The sequence below is a fragment of the Oxyura jamaicensis genome, chromosome 2 (genome assembly GCF_011077185.1).
Source record: "Oxyura jamaicensis isolate SHBP4307 breed ruddy duck chromosome 2, BPBGC_Ojam_1.0, whole genome shotgun sequence".
NCBI classification, from domain to species: domain Eukaryota; kingdom Metazoa; phylum Chordata; class Aves; order Anseriformes; family Anatidae; genus Oxyura; species Oxyura jamaicensis.
Window position 1 is genome coordinate 146,494,910 of NC_048894.1, and position 16,936 is coordinate 146,511,845.

General features: G+C 48.4%; 1 protein-coding gene across 1 annotated transcript in view; it reads left to right on the forward strand.

The window, feature by feature from the left end:
- The first annotated feature begins 6,684 nt into the window (after positions 1 to 6,684).
- The window catches only part of ZHX2 (zinc fingers and homeoboxes 2), a 41,298-nt gene continuing 31,046 nt past the window's right edge, over positions 6,685 to 16,936 (forward strand). The window contains exon 1 of the mRNA XM_035317827.1: positions 6,685 to 6,753. The gene's annotated coding sequence lies outside the window, so the exon portion shown is untranslated. The remainder of the gene's footprint in view (positions 6,754 to 16,936) is intronic.

The window sequence follows — 16,936 nt, forward strand, 5'->3', positions numbered from 1 at the left end:
GAATGTATGTCTAAAAGCTCCGGTGTTTGAACCTGTATTCGTTTGGCTTCCAAAAATGCATGAGGGTGTTTGGAGGTGTGGACCTGGAGGCATAACAAATCAATGTTCAATACAGCCATCACTGCCATGAGGGTGATAAGTGGATAGGATCAATTTGTGGGGCTGAAAAATTGGCGGTCTGTGAGGATAAATTTTTGTTCCATCTCTTTGTATTCTCTGCTTAAAAAAAATTCTAGCTGGAGGGAAAGGATGGGTCCCAAGTTACTGATTCCTAACAGAATACAAAGATGCAGTGCCCGGGCTGTGCTGGGTATTGCCCGGATGGGGAGAAAAGTCCACAAAAGCAACTGCTGCATGAGTTTTCCCAAAAGCCTTTCAGTCCTAGCAGCGAGCAGAGCCATCAGACCCTCTGAGTGCCCACCAAGCCCAGGGGAGCCACACCAGTACAGGAATCTGTGCTGCCAGAGGATGCCAGCCCTGCTCCGCTCATGTCTCCCAGAATTATTTTTTTTCCCTCAGATGCTGTTTTTTTGGTGCTTGGTGTGTGCAGGCTTTCTCCTTTCCACAGCACTTCTGCAAGGCATTGAGTGCAGGGGCACTGATGTGCCATCACTGGCGCTTCAGCTACAGCTTCCCAGATGTTGATACATGCTCTTACTGAAAATAAGAGACTCAACAACACCTACTGGTGCTAGTTTTCAACAGTAGATGAAACACAAACACCGTTATTTGAAAGGAGCAAAGTGATTTCTTGCTTTATGTTTACACCCTATGCTCATTTTGTTTCTCGTACCACTTTTGCACTGACGGCTGCTGTGTTTGGCAGGAATTTGCAAACACATCGATGCTTACAGCCAAAAGTAGGAATGGTCTAAACAGCCGGAAAAGGGAAACCCCTTCCTCTTGTATTTATTTTTATAGCAGCAAAATGTAGTTGCTGGCTGGCCTCAGTCTGTTTTGTTGTTGTTGTTTTGTGTCGTCCCCCCCCCCCTTTTTTTTAAGTTGCCTTTCTTTTCTTTTCAGCTTGGGAGTTGAGGGAAACAAAGGAGGAATGAATTAAGAGCAGGGGAAAGAGTGTCTGCTGCATGGCTGAGCCTCATTTGGTGAGGAAATCAGGCTGAAACTGGAGAGACCAGGCCAAATCCAACAGTACTGGGAGGCTTTAAAATGTGTCATTCTGACGGTGAATCGAAGTGGTGAAAATAGCTAGTGATGTTTCTGGCTGCAGTCTGATTCCAATAGGTTTGTACACACACGGAGTGATGCTGCTTGCCTGCTGCCTGCATCATTTGCCATGCATTCCTGTGGGATCTCTGCTATAGGCAATCTCAAATGGTAACTCCTGTCCTTTCCAGATTGGCATGTGTGTTCAAACCGTAAGGCCTGGCATGTGTTAGCGTAGTTTTGCTTTCTGTTCACTTGAGTTATCTTTTCTCTGTTGATCTTTTCCTCTCTAGCAGTGCCATTGTTACAAGCTTAAATATTTGTGGAGGGTAGGAAGGAGCATGTGGTTCTTGGCTGGGTCCCCAGTGTAAGACATTCTCTGTGTCTCTAAAGCAAACTCATTTGATGACACCTGGATGGATCTTGGCACCAGGGCTCGGCATCCCTTGGAGTTGAAAACTGAGTAGCGGATTGACTGTGTACAGCTCATTTGTTTAAAACTGAAATAAAAATTACTGCTGTACATATTCTGGGCAGCAGAAGTGTCCTACAGCAGTGCTACTGTAGCAACCACTGTGTTGGAAAACAGTTATCAGTCATGGTTTTGGCAGAGGAGAGTTGGACAACCGCTTTCCAAAGGCATTTATTGCTCTGGGCGAGCCTTTACTGCCTTGTCTCATAGGTAACTATCCAGAGGGTGGCAGTCTGAAATGGAAGGGATAAGAGGAGTAATGTGAAATAATTTAACTCTGCTAAAAGTCAAATAAATTAATGATGAACTTTCTGCTGGCCAGAAAGCGTTCCGCTACAGGACATCACTGGATTTTCTTACACAGACAAACATTCTTCTCTTTGCTTTAAAGCCCTTGCTGCCAATTTAAAATAGTATATGAAACTGAGATTTCTCACCCTTCAAGAAAGCACTTTGATTTGTTGAGGGAAACTAGGAACAGTTAAGAAAATAGAAAAGAAAGTAATATGTCTTTCTCTTGTGCTGACATCCACAGCTAGGGGATGTGTTGAAAAGCGAATGTAATCGGCTTTGAGCAACGATTTCCCATTCTTTCTCATTTGGGTTCAGTCCTTTGGTTCCCACTGAACAAAATGTTGGCAAAGTGAGGTGCAAAGAGGCTCTGTGACCTGAGTGGAGACACGGCATGGATCAGGACCTTGTGCTCATGGTTGTCATGCTGCCAAGGTGACAGCGTCTCGCAGGAGCCTCCTTCTCTGCCCATGCCATGCCAGAAGCTGCGGCAGCCTTCCCACTCCCAGCCTCACCTGCCTCCCTCCATTGCACCTGAGGAGGCTGCAGAGCCCCTGCTGCCTATCTCACCATCCCTCTCAGTGCTGGGGAAGGGCAGCTGAGTGCCCGGTAGGACAAGGATGAGGTTGCTGGGGGTGAAGAGCTGCAGGGACATCCCCAGGCACCATCGGGTGTTCCCAGTCGCATGGTGTGGCACGTGGTGTGTGTGCTTACTGAGACCTCTGGGCAATTCTGTGGGGTTTTGTTGTTGTTGTTGTTTGGTGTTTGTTGTTATTTTAATGGCTTTTTCACTGCATATTCAGTTATTTGATGGAAACTCTGGACTTTTGTTATGGGTTTGTCCTAGGGATAGGGGCAGGGATAGTTTAATTAAACTTTACGCTGAACCTTCCAGCTCTGCATTCATTATTTGCACTGCAAATAGAAAAATTGCAAGGTGGTCTGTACAGGCCTGGGGTAGGACTTTGCCTACACCAGGAATACCATCCGTGTGTTCACATCCCTATGTCTGTGCTTGAACTATGCTATTCCTAAAATATTTAAGCACAGGTAGTTCATATGGGCACACATACGCTTTATAAAAGTGAGTAGAAGTGAAGGATCTTCATTACCACAGTCTTCCCTTTCGTTGAGGGTCCCCAGACATAGGTGAATGTTCGAAGAGGAGCTCCGTGGAGGAGCAGCAGCACACAGCAGTGCCCCACCAGCCAGCAGCTGCTGGGGCGCTCGGGACCCGCCGGGATAATGGGGATTTTCAGCACATTGAGACAGACAACTTCCAGGAAAGCTTGTATCTGCTAATCATGCCATAATAACAGTCTGCAATCTCCAGGCTGTAAACCACCCATTTCCTACACAGCTGTGAATATTTAATTTGATAGAAGGCATTTCTATTCTAGTGCTCTAAGTAATTCGGCTCACTAAGGTTGTAATTTTTATCATGGTAGTTTTTCAGGGAAATCTAGACATAAGCTAGACAGAAAGTTAATGAATGCCTGTTGGGATACAGACACCAGGAGTTGAGGAGCTGACTTGGACTTCATTGTCCCATGTCCTTGATGTCCCAGGCCAATGGATGGGGGAAGCCAAGAGCCACCAGGCAGATGGTGATGGGGATGAGGACCCACCCCATTGCATCTCTCTTACCCAGCCCATGGAACGCCCCAAGCCTGGGGTTTTGGGGCAGCCAGAGGTGGAAGCATGGTGATGGGTCACCAAAGCCTCGTGGGGCTGCTTGCAGCTGGTGAGGGTTGGCGTTGGAGGTGTGACCTGCTCCACGTTGATGCTTAGGGCAGACGGGCAGTGGGGATTAAACTACCCAGTTGGCATCTTTCAGGAAAACAGGTCGAGGAGGAGTTTGGGTTTTATTTTTCTTTGACTCAAGTGCAGCTGGGGAAAGCAAGTGCTTTCAGGACTCCCAACTCCATTTCTCATTGTAAAGTGTTCTTTTGCAAAATTGATCATTTCCTTAGGTTGAAAGAGTCTCAAAGGAACTTTACTGTCAAGCTGCTAAAAAGTACAGCTATTTCTCTTCTCTGCCCTAACAGCAGCTCCGGATTTACATTTTAGTTCACTAAAGATATTTCAACAATCTGTTTTTTGGGGGGAAGTCTCTTGCGAACAGTGAAAAATAATCCCATTTTCAGGTGGTTAGCGCTGTCATGTTTGGGTTGCAGAAACCTGCTAATGTTTGTAGAGTGGCACACTTTTTAAAGTCTTTTTGTTTATTTGTGGTTTTTTGTTTGTTGTCATTGTTTTGACATGAGATGCCACTTTTTTTTTTTGGAAAGCATCCAGAATGACGAAGCAGGGCTTGGGGCTGGTGGTTGGGCTGTGCCTGCTGGTTGGCAGGCGGAGAAGGAAGGAGCTGGAGTTGTCCTCCGTAGGCTGCAGGCCAAGTACAGGCACACGGAGGCGATTCCTGTGAGTCAGGTGGTGCGTGGCAATTCATAAATCACCGTCACCTGTTCCGTACGTGTGCTTGCCAGGACACCACGCTGGAGCCAGCAGATACAAATCTCTCCCGTTCCTGTCCGTGACCAAGCAGCTGTGTACGTGGCACACGTAGAAGAAGGCGGGTTGTGGTTCGAGGGCAGTGTGGCTGCACATGCACAGATGCCTGTGTGTGGATGGGAGAGATCTGTTCTGCCATTGCCTGGTCCTGTAGCTGTGACATACCTCTGAAAATCACATTTTTGTGGAATGAGTGCGACTTCCCCTGACCTGAGCTGGTTTGGAGTAATGCAAGGAGCACTTCAGGAGCAGCCGTTCAGGAGCAGCTGCCCGGGCAGGGGAGCTCAGGCTGAACAAACATTGGGCAGGACTCAATTTCTTTGTATTAGCAATTACCTACCGGATGCAAGAAATATTTGGCATTTCTGTGCGAAATGTGTCTTGACTACTTCTTCCACAATCGCCTAACTCCAGACTTTCAAAAGCAGTAGCAGATCTCCCAGAACCGTGAGGTTGTTTGTAAGATCTGAGATATGTATGCATATATATGTATATATGTATATTGCCAACTCCGTTCTGAGCTGCTGTCTTAAATCATGCTCTCGTAGCCACGAGGGGTAGAAACTTTTTCCGTGAATTCTGAAGAGGATTGCGTGGTGCGGCACAAGAGTGAGGGACTGGATTTAATCACCCTGGAGATTTCCTCTTGCTTTACATCTCCTAAAGTTGGGATCCTCACAGAAACTTCACTAGCTGAGTCTTTAGGAATAGCACCAAAAATTGTGAGGCTCATTATGAAGCCTAAGAAGCGACAGCACTTTATATAATGTATTTATTTCAATGGACTCTAACCAGAGGTTAGAGATGAGACTACTTAGCGCTACAGGCTATTTTGTTGGTGGTTGAAAGCATTTCATTTGTAGGGGTGGTTTTGGTCCTTTTGGGAAGACATGGGGTCACTTTTATGCATTGGACACAGCACTGAAAAGGCAGGATTTCAGAGAGTGGGTTCAACATAAGATAACCAGGCTAAGCCCATTAAATACAGAAACTGCTTGGCATCAGGACTGTAGCACAGGAGGAGAGAATTGGGGGATTTTGACCCAAAATTCCAGTGCCAAGCAGTTTCTGTTCCTTCAGCGGGTGGAGGTGTAAACACCAGTTTTTCTGTTACAATTCAATGAAACTCGTATTTTGCCTTACTTTGAGATGGAGCAAAATGGGAAGCAGTTTCCCTTTTATCTATGAATAAACATGCAGCTTTTTCTATTCTAAGCTCTTAAAAAAAAACATTTTTGGTTGTGTAACAGCTCCTGGCCTCCCAGCTCCTCGAGTAGCTCTGATATTCCCTCAGGAAATCAAATAGTGTCTTCCTCTGAAAAGAGCCAAGAAACACCTGACCTGCTGCTGGGAAGGAGCAAAAGACTCCAAGTTATTTCTTTCTAATTTGCTGTCAGGTTTTCCAGCCAGCCTTCCTCTGTCCAGATAACACGGAGAGTGTGAAGTTTTTTACTGAAATTCCTCAGCTCGAGCTGAAGATGCAGGCGGAGCTGTGGGCACCACTGAAGCGATCGATAAGCTTCTGTCTCGCAAGCAGGGTGTTTGGCTGGATGTACTGCTTTTGCAGCTGGATGTATTGCTTTTTTTTTTTTTTTTTTTTTTTTCTTTTTCAGCCCGGTCCTGTGACCACTTGTTTTCCCCTCACCTATTCTTCGCAGCCCCTCAGGCAGAGCGTTTCTCAGATGTGTGAACACACACATGCACAGCTGCTACTGCCAAATCCTTCCATCCCAGCTCTGAGGGGGGATATATATAAAAAATACAGGAAGCAGAACCAAAGATAGCAAACTTTAGCTTTAGGACCCAGCAGGCGAGTCCCTTGAAGGAGAAGGGCGATGAGCCAGGCACATTTTGTCGGAGCTTCCAGTAGCCAGAGCTGGTTCTGGCCCATGCCTGCTGCAGATGTTTCATGGGTATTTCCAGTCCAACACAGCAGGATGGCAGGGCATCCCTCTGTGAGTGAGATCCCACTATCGTTTTGGCCTCAGAAATGTGGATTTTCTTTTTCCCAAGAGGCCCTCAAAGTATGTGGTATTACTGTAACACGCTGGAGCACCAAACCTTCACGTGATCCTGTTGGTGGTGGTCAGTGGACAACACACTGCTGCAGTTCCTGTCAGTCTGCATTCCCAGGTCCCATCAAAAAAAATGCATTGTGGGCAGAGAGTGGAAGGGTTGTTTGCTGTTTTGCTCTGTTTTCCCCTTTTTTACCTGACTTACAGAGCTTTCCCCCTCTCTTGTAGGTATCTGAAGTTCTGCTCGCCTTCAGAGGTAGAAGTACTGAATTCCCAGCATGTAAGAAACACGGTGCTGTGAGTAGCTGTTTTTTTTTTCTATTTTCCTTTTAAGTGAGAACCCCAAGTTTGCTCAAACTGAAGGAAGCATAAAATTTAAAAAAAAAAAAAAAAAGACACTTTTAGAACTGTTTACAGCAAGCAACTCCAGTGCTTTGGAACCAGTTGTGTGTCTTTGGCACCTCTTTGCAACCCACAAAATATAGTATTTCCACATAGGCTGAGTAATTATCTCACTACAGATATGAACCACATGAATGCATTTAACTATGAGTATGGTCAGCAGAATGGACCATTAGCACCATCTGAAGCTTGTTTGTTATTTTCAAGCCCTACCAGCCGTTAAAAGACAAAACATTGCTGGAGAGTTGAGGCAAGGAATTCCTCAGGAAGAAAGCCTGCGTGTTTTGAAAAGAGAGAAGAACATGGGTTTGCCATGAGGTGGTTTTTGAGTGTGTATGTATACAGCTTCCCAGCCCTGTCACCAGAACAGAAAATGATCCAGTATCTAGCTCTTCCCTAATCTGGTCAAATAACTTTGGAGGCACTTTTACACCACGTGAGGTATCTGCAGGCTTGGCTCCCTCTCTTGCTCCAAAGCAGTTTGGCCAGTATCTTATGGAGTTGGATTCGATGATCCTTGTGGGTCCCTTCCAACTTAGGGTATTCTATGATTATGAGTATATACACATGTATTTAAGCAGCAGCCACACCATGGCTTTTTCCCCTGCATTGCTGAAGAAGCCAGGGCTGGTTTGCAGCTCCTGAGCTAGAAGAGCTGGGGCTGCCTCAGGGCAGCTCCTCCAGCCCATGGGGGAACAGGGTTAAAATTTGAGTGTTTGTGTGCCACTGCTCCAGGCTTTTCACTGCTTTTCTTTAAGTTTTCCTAGCAGAGCAGCTGCACAGGGGTTGGGTTTTTTTGAGGTGTTTAAAAGCAGCCCGATTCCGATTCCATTTTTACCCTCTTCTGGGGTGATACAGATCTATGGTTACTTGGAAATCAGAAGAATTTTGTTTCCATTTATACTTCAGTGGCATACAGCCTGTTTTCTGTTACACTAACACAAATCTATTTGGGCTAGAGCAGAATAAAACCCCAAATTGAAATCAGCATCTAAAAAAAAGAAAGGGCTTTGTTATGTTAAGAGGAAAGAAACCGAGTCCATCAGTGTTCGGAAAAAAGACGTGGTAAAAATTGCTAAATAAATACCTGGCAGGCATTCAGAAATTGGTAAGCAGAAACCCAGCAGTAGGGAATCCTGCTTCCAGCTTTTTGTGAGGGATACCAACGCAAAGTCCTTTGCTGGGAGAAAAATGGCACGAGATTATAATGGTGTTCTGGGTTTGTCCTCAGTAAGTTCTGTTGTCTGTAGTCTCCCTTTGAATCAAAAGCATTTTCTCCTCACTCCTTGGTGTTTAAAGTGCCACATGAGACCTGCTAATCGAGCTGTGGGGCTTATTTTTTTGTCCGTCACTTAGAAAGCATTGCACAGAAGGGGCTCTGGCCTTGTTCTCTACAGCTGTGCTGGCTGCAGGGAGGTGGTGTAGGGGAATAAATTCAGCAGAAAGGTGCCACGTTACACGTTGTGTCTCTCAAAGTATATCCATCCATTAGAAACGCTGCTCGAGCAACCTTCTCTTTGAGATGAGCGTTTCGTTTTCTGTTAAGTAGGCAGTGCTGAAATTTGGCCTCTGCTCTGCAAGCGCCTCTGAAGCCCTGACAAATCTGTGTCCTAATGCACCCATGCAGTGCTCGCTGCTGCAGAAGGAGTAAACACGGAGACCTGCCCATGCTGTGCTCCAGCTCCTCAAAGGCGGACCGCTGGTCCAAGGTGGATGCTGTCTGTGTTAAGTCAAAGCAAAGCAGTGATGCAGGAGGTTCTGATATATCACGGCTCTGTTAAGAGGGTGAGAGATAGAACAGAAGAGCAGGCTGCTTGGAAGCCACCCAGGTAACTCGTGTATGGTCTCAGATGGCTCTGAAATGATTGCAGTGAGAAATAGTCATTTTTCAGTGGTAGAAGGAGACAGTAAATTCCCATTTACTTGTGTTGTAACGCTCTGGCATGTGAAAGGCTGCTTGACCAAAGCCAAGAAGAACTGGGCAGCGTGAGATGGCTGCAGCGGGGCAATGCCAAATGAGAAACAACACGTAGAAGGTAGAGGAGAAACCCGAGGTGGAACATCTGCTCTCTGCATTACCCCTCCAGCACTGTCCTGCAAAATGCTTCAGGACCAGGCATTCATCCTGGAGAGGTGTGATGGAGAGAGGGGAGAGCTGCTCTGCCGGGCAAGTTCCCCTCCATGGGGTTTTGTTCTTGTGGGAGAGAGGAGGGACTCTGGGAGGATGCAGGGGGAGAACTTCCTCCAGGTCAGATCCACTTGAGGAGAAATAGCAGCAGCTGTGGTGTGGCTGCTGTCCCATGCTGGGATGCTGGGCGGGGGGGGAGGCAAGGTGGTACCAGGGCAAGCTGCAGCATTGGGCTGCTGAGACATGGCAGGTCTGGCAGGAGAGCACAAAGGGCAAAGCACATTTTATGCACTGGAAAAGCTTGGAAAAGATAACTTGGAAATCTTACCTGTTTTCTGTCAACACTCCCAGATGTGTAACTGTGAAGGGGATTCTTGTTGCAGGGGACGTTTCTCTGCCAGATATGATTTGGATGGATTTGGGGGACTTCAGGCTCTTTTTGGTGGTGGTGGGTTTTTTTGTTGTTGTTGTTCTTGTTTGTTTTTGTTCTGGGTTGGGTTTTTTGCTATTTGCAGCTTGAGCAATGAATTGACAAGTACTTTCTATCAAAGCTCTGACAGCAGGGTGTCCTCTGAATACCAGCACCACGCACAGCGCTTAGGCACTGGATGGTGCCCTTGGCCCCCAGCCAGGAGAGGGTGAGGAGATTTCCTCTGTGACATCAAGTCCACCTCTGTCCTGCAGCCAGGGCAGGGAGGAGGGCAGCTTTTCCCAAGTGCTCAGCACCTCCTGAGCTTCTCTAAGGCCAGGGCTGATGCTGCCTGGCTTTCCAGCAGCCCCAACGTGACCATCCCTAAGGACCCGGTCCGAGAGGCATGAAAAAAGAGAAGAAAGCAGGTTTTGTTCCATTCTTCATATTTTTTTGGTAGTGTCTCTTCTTCCTTTTCTTTTCCATTAAGCATGATGTCACTAATGACATCAGTCCAATAACTGCCTGCGGTTGTCATAGTCACAGCCTGTGACACCCAAACAAAGCAGCAGGAAACCAAGCTGCCCTACAAATGCTGTAATATTCACCGCGTTCCTTTTGATTAATAACTACGTGATTAGGTATTTAGTTTCCATTAGAAAAAAAAAAAAAAAAAAAAAAACGGGGGGGGGGGGCAGGCTAAAAGAACAAAATGAAGTCACTGCTCAGGGGAAGGTTGTCCCTGACTCTGAGCCACGCAGCTGCACTTCTGCTTCTGGTTCCTCTTCCCCCAAATCAGCATTGCCCTGGGACCCTGATGTTCAACTCCGTCCTTCAGCAATTCCCCTCACTGCAGCACACATGGTGACACCGTGGCATGGATGAAGGCAACAGGAGAAGTCTCAGTACCTTCAGTGCGAGCAGTGTCCCCAGGGAAAAGCCTCCCAGGGCAGCGAGTGCCCGTTTGTTGTTTTGAATCTGTAAAATAAAGAGATTTGGGGTGAAGGGCAGAGCTGCTCATCACTTGCAAGGTTTCTTCTCCTCTTCTTGGGAGTTTGCACAGTTGGCCTGAGGGTCAGAAGGCACCTGCTGCAGGACAAAACTCCAACAATTTCTGAAAACCCTTGGCAGGAACAGAGGGGGAGTGGATGCTCTGGTGGCACAATGAGAAATAGGGGCTGAAAGGGAAGGGGCTGTGCCACCCCCTTGCCACCACCACCCCCACTCCCCACACCAAGCCCCTCCTGTCCCTGGACGCCCGTGGGGCCGTGCACACCCCAAAATCCGCGAGCTCGTGGCTCCTGTGCTTGGCCAGGGTCAGGAGCCAACCCTGCCGAGCCGGCAGAGTCCGGCAGCGAGCTCTGCCCGGCTCCGGGGCCACAGGCGCTGGCGGGGGGGGTGCTCATTATATAATAGCTGGAGGTTGATTAATATGCCGTGAGTCAGAAATGCTGGGGTATTTTAGCTTTCTCTAGTTGCCACGGCAACGTTATTTTAACAAATAGCTTTTTAATATTTAATTAAAACTCAGCTTTTGGCAAGCCGGGTTAGGAGCTATTACAATCGCTACTACAAAGGATTAGCCATGGTTTTTGGTGGTTGATTTGTGGTGGGTTTTTTCTTTTCCTTCCCCCCCCCCCCCCCCCAGAACTGTCAGTTTCCAAAAAAAAAAAAAAAAATCACTGTAATTCATTAGTTGTGAGAAACGTGTGCGTGTTCCCAAGACACAAAGCAAATGTGATGCAAATCTGCAGTCGCACTTGACAACTGAAGGTTGTCGCTTCTCTTAATGCCCGGTGCCAAGCTGGCTCTGTCGGGACAGGGCGGTTTGATGGTGTTTATTAAGCGCTGCTTTGTCGCCAGACTTCCTCGCTCTACCTTTGCCTGCCGGGTGAGATCATGCCCGTTTTGTTTGCTTCCGTGCCAGGTTGGATGCTTTTTCCCTCGCCAGCTTGCAGAGGCTGGTGCTCGGGGCCAGACCGGGCTCTGGACCGATTCCTGGTCTTTTTTTAGGTGAGCTCCTCCACTCCCTGGTACTGCGGCGGAGACGAATGAACAGAGAACTCGGTCTCAAGAGGAAAATAAATATTTAACAGCTCTCTTTGTAAATACCTTTTATTTATAGAATGGTTGCAGGTTCTGCCGTGCTTGGTGAGCGGGGATGCTTTTTATGCAGGAATTCTGCCTTGAGGGACTCGGTGGATACTTAATGTCATTTGTGATACAGTAATGAAATAAACGTGTCAGTCTCATGGGATTCCCTCACAACCCCTATTTGCTGTGATTAACTCCAGTATTGCACACTTCGTCTCCATTCTCATCGCATCACTTAATCTCGTCCTGAAATGTTATTTGGAAATAACACCTTTATTTCCTGGAGGGAGGGAAGGGAGGCTGTTCAGCGTTTTGACTTACACGGAAGAGTCTGAAACTAGAGGTACCTCCATCACGTATCACCACCACGTCTCGCCAGGTCCCTCGCTCTCCCAGAAGGCTGGCACAGGGCTGTTATCCTTCCCCCTTCCAAGTAGCATGGCTCGTCTCTCAGACCTAAGGCTTTCCTTCCTATTTATGCTGAAGGCATGCTATTGCAACAAAAATTACGTTATTGCTGCTGTAGTATTGCAGATGGTGCTTTGGGCAGTTCTTTAAAGCATTCTTCTGGGTTGCATCCCATATTTCTGTGCAAGGTGTTTGAGACTGCTGTGGGGTCTGGGGAGGAATGAGCTCTATATCCTACCAGTAAGGAACCAAAACTACCTGCTGCAAGATGAAATTTGACTGGTTTTGTAGCAAGCATGGGTCTCAACATGGCTTGTAAAGCATCAGCCAGGGCCACTTCTGCTGGTGAATTGAGGGAGGTCCTGCTGTGCCAGGGGCAGCATCGCTGGAGAGTGGAGGAGGCAAGTGCTGCTGTGCCAGCAAACGTGATCAAATGATCACAGAGTGGTGAGGAAGGCCAAGATATTGACCAAGGGCAGCCTGTGGAGATGTTTTTTGGGAGGAGGTCAGGAGGATTTGGTGATGGTGACCAGCTTGGGTAAGGACCTGAGCAATGATGCTTTTGAATATAGTAGGGTAAAGTAGCTGAAATGGGAATTGTGATGAGAAGGCAGACAAATAACAACATTTCTATATAGAATTTTCACTGCATGGCCAAATTTTGAAAAAGACACAGATGAAAAAGCTGCAGGATAGCTGTCATGCTTGGGCTACACGCTGAGGTGGAAGAGAAATGCCCCGAGAAGATGAGTGAGAGACGTGGCCAGCAGCCAGCACAAGGGACAGGGGCTTGGTTGTGCCCAAGTGGAGGTGGCTGCAGAGGTGAGGAATGAGTGCTGGGGCCAGGAGCATGTGTGGGGAGCAGGACCTGGACTGAGAGTGATTCAGGGACTTCATGATGTTTCCAAGCATGATATTGTGCAGGAAGTCCATATTGTCCAATTTGCCCTGGAAAACAGCTTTTAAGGTGAAAAAAAAAAAAAAAGTTTCTCTAGGAGGGAAGAAGCAGAGAAGAGAAACTTTATTTTTGGGGGGTAGGTGTGTCATACAGAGTGTTCTTGAAAAGACAGGTGTGATTTGCACAGGGAAATAAAAGCTGTGCCACAAACACAGACTGCAGTGGAAGAGCTCAGCTGGTCCCCAGCAGAGCCTCAGCACCTGGGCCTTCTCGTATGGGTGAGCTGCAGTGCAAGGTGCCATGCAGGTTTTCAGTTTACACTAAGTTTGGACTGGCACATCATTTTGGGAGGCACCGCGTGACCTCTGGCAGACCAAAGCAAGACCAAGTGCCCTCCGTCCTTATGAAGGTTTAATATCTCTGCTCACACTTTGTATTGCAAGTCAGTAGTCTGGCCCAAATCCCCATCTAACAAACCCTGCCTTCTCTCCCCCTCCCCAAAACCCTCACTCCCTATGCTTAAAGCCAGCCCCAGGTTTGCTTGCTTTCCTCTCCGCTGGTCCCTGTTGATTTAAAACCCATGCTGCTACCTTGATGTCTGCCTGGTAAGTGAGAACAACGAGGGATGGAGTAGAAAGCCAGGTAAATTGCAAGGAGGCAGGTGGGAAGTGACAAAAATCACAATAAACTTCCCTGGAGCTCAATGTGCTCCCCAGGATTCAATCCCCCCACCTTGGCTGCTGCAGGAGGTTTTTGGTAGCGTTGTCTTCTCGGTGACTGCTTGCTCCCTGCAGTGTCTGCTGGAAATCAGAGGGAGCTGGCACCCTGAAGGCAGGAGCACTTAAATCTGCAAGTCTGCTTATGTATTGGAGAGCACGCCCTTGTCTCGCAGCCCGGCGCATGCAATGGAGGTGAGTATCACGGGGTTTGCATCCCAAGTAGTTGCCTGCGATGCAGCTGTGATTCTTGCATGGGTGGCGTGTGTTCAGGCCCCGTCTCACTGCTTTTGGAGCTTGGGAGGAGCGTCACGTACGCACCGAGTGCTGTGCTGGTGTCTGAGCTGTCTCAGTTCTCCCTGCCAGCGTTAGTCATGGCTCAGGTGCAAACAAACCCGGCACATTTCCTGTCTGTGCTCCTCAAAGCGTGCTCAAACCGGGCTGTAGCTGTGGGTGCTGCTCTCTGACAGCAAGCCAGGCTTGCGAGGGATGAGTCCGGCCCCAGCTGGGTCTCAGGTGGGACAGTGAGCCTGGGTGGGGAGGAAGAGCAAGAACAGCACCCGGCCGCTTCTCCAGGAGGAGACTCAAGGTCCTGCAGCATGGGGAAGTGTATTTTTCACCAAAGAGGTTGTTTTTGTTTTGTTTTGTTTTGTTTTGTTTTTAAGCTCTGTTCTAAAATATTCTCTGGTCCCTATTCCTGGTGCAGCCTTATTCTCCAATGTGTTTTTCTTTTTCTGAGATAAAAGAGTCTGCTGAATGACCATGGCCAGACCATTTCTCTGGTGCTCAAGGAGTGTGGGGAAGGAGCTGCTTCCTGCTCTGACCCTGCTTCTGGTGGAGTCAGGACCGAAATTTCAGAGGAATTCAATGAGCCAGGCTCAGCCCCTTCAAAAATATTTGGGCAGCTCTAGGAGAAAGCACTTGTGAGCAGGTGAGAAGCAGCTTGCATCTGCCTGTGGTGGGGGGAAGGCAGCACACCCTTGGTAAGGGCTGCTTTTGTAACAAACACTTGCTTTTTGGTGCACATTAGGGACAGAAACCTCAGCATCCTGCAGCTGCAGCGTGACGTGCAGCCCTGCCTCTTGCAGCCATACATCGTGCTTGGGTCTGTTGCTGCAGAAATTGTGCCGCTGCTCTTCCTAAGATCCAAAAGTGACTTCCTGCGCTCTCTGTGAAAACCTGAGGGTGTGTTTTGTGCATGTCATGAGGACGGCTGAGTATCTCTTTCCAGCCACGTCTGGCTGAGTAATTGTGTCGCTTGGATCAGCTCCTGACTGCGGCGTTATACTTGGGCTAGTCCTGAGGTGGCGGGGAAGTCAGAGGGACGCCCGGTGTGTTAAAAGTGGTGCAAAGGTAGCAGAGCCTACAGCACCTTGTATCATCTTGGTGGCTGTCAGGTGGGTTTTGAGCATGGGAAGCAGGCGGGGATGTGATGAAAGGAGGAGGGAGACGGTGACCTCCATAGAGCTGGGTTTCCAGGAGGGCCTTTGCTGTGCCGCCAGCAATGGCTGGGGTTTCCCGCAGTCCCCCTCCTGCACAGGGTCTCAGTCAGGACTCGTCGGCCCCTCCTGCAGCCACCGTTTCGTGCCAGGGCCGCGTTTGCAGATCCCCTTCTGCTTGGCTGCACGCTGCTTCTTGGCAACCCAGCTGCCCTCTCATCCTGCCTGTGCGTGATTTTATCGCTTCCTCAACCCAGTGTGTTTAATGGGAAGTCTTCATAGCATATAAAAAAATCCTAGTAGGCTTTGCTGGTGAATTACACCTGCAAATCACAGCCCCTGTGTGCCTGTTTCTGACACCTCCCTTCTGCAATGTGTCTCTTAACTCCCAACCAGTGCGCTGCTCTGCCCATCAGGTCTCTGGACAGTGACAGATACGTGTTGAAGATGTTGCTTCTCCTCCTACAAACCTCACTGTGCTCTGTGGTGTATCCATAGCACTGGGCTCTGGTGTAGTGGCATCTTTCATGTCCACCTGAAGCACATGGCTGCAAATACAGTGATGGTTACATCAACGTGATGAGTTTTGTGTGATGGACAGCATCGGCCCCAGTCTGTTTTCCCAGCTCTTGATCCAAGTCTCCTTAACAACATCTGGAGCGTGGAGGTGACGTGATACCAGCCTGGTCATTGAAACCCTCTGTTAAAGCATGCTGCTTCTGGGGTGCCATCAGACCCAGGAATTTCATAACCAGCAGTGGTTTCCGAACTCACCTGTTCCCACCCACCGTGTTGTTTCTGGTGCCTTGCCTGGCTTGCCCAGGTGAAGTCTCCTGGCATGTGATGATTGTTACAGTGTGCTCACGTGTTGTATAATTGCAGTGATTGTTCAGCACCAGGTCCTTTTGAAGGGAGAAAACCTTTTTTGCAGACCCATCACTTGTTATCGAACAACTCATTTTCTTTTCCGGGCGGCTCTTACAGGGTCAGTCCTGCTGACACCATCTGACTTCACTCCTTGTGCTCTCTGCCTTTCCTCCAACGTTCGGTCCTGAGATCTGCAGAGAGAGGGTGGTCCGGGTGTGACAGTAATACTCAAAGGGTTCAAGTAACTAGCTGTGCTTTCCTTTTTGGATAAAACCTAATCTATTTGAGTGAAGGAGCCCATTGCCCTGTTTGCTTCAGTGAGACCGTGCAGCACCTCAGCGTGTGTCCTGGCTTTTTCCCTGGCTCTTCCCCCTTTCAGGAGCCTCGGCTGGGGTAGCAGTGCAGACCCAGACACCACCATGGTCAGCATATTTGCAGCAGTGCTGTCAGACACCTGTATGCAATGCATAGGACCTCCTTTTTTTCCAGGACATTAAAATCCTGGGGGTCCCATCAAATGTTTTTGCAAACCTGGGCCCCTGGCACATCTGAAAATTAGTCTGTGGCTGTTTTGCAAATGTTGGATTTTAGTCCAGGTGATGGAAAGCCCTGCAGTGGGGGGCTGTGAATTCCTGGGAGTGAGTTTGGGGTTTGGTTTCCATTACTATTTAGTCAAAAAGGATGAGTGACAGCCTGGCTTGATCCACACACACTGCCAGCCTGTGGGTCCTTTCCCACCGGGATTGTTGGGGGTGACTGGTACTTCTTGGCCGCTCCTTGCCCCAAACCCTCTTTGGCAGAGGCTCTGTGCCAAATTGTTTTGTGCATCTTCAGCACAACAGCAGCTGGATGTAAGTGAGCAGGTAGGAAATCTAGAAGGGTTTCCCCTCAGCAAGAGCTGAGGTCGCTGTGGTGGACACCACTTGCTCTTTGCTCTCTGCAGGGCAGAAGCGCCCTCACCTCTTGGCCTTCGTTGGGCCAAAAGGGGCTGAACAAAATCTGCCTGACTGCACGAGTGGAAATGTGTTCGGTTTAACCTTCAAACAGAGTTGCCTGTGAGGAGCTATTAGCACAGACAGTAACGCTTGATGCCGCTTGTTGTTCCTGAACCACCGATTG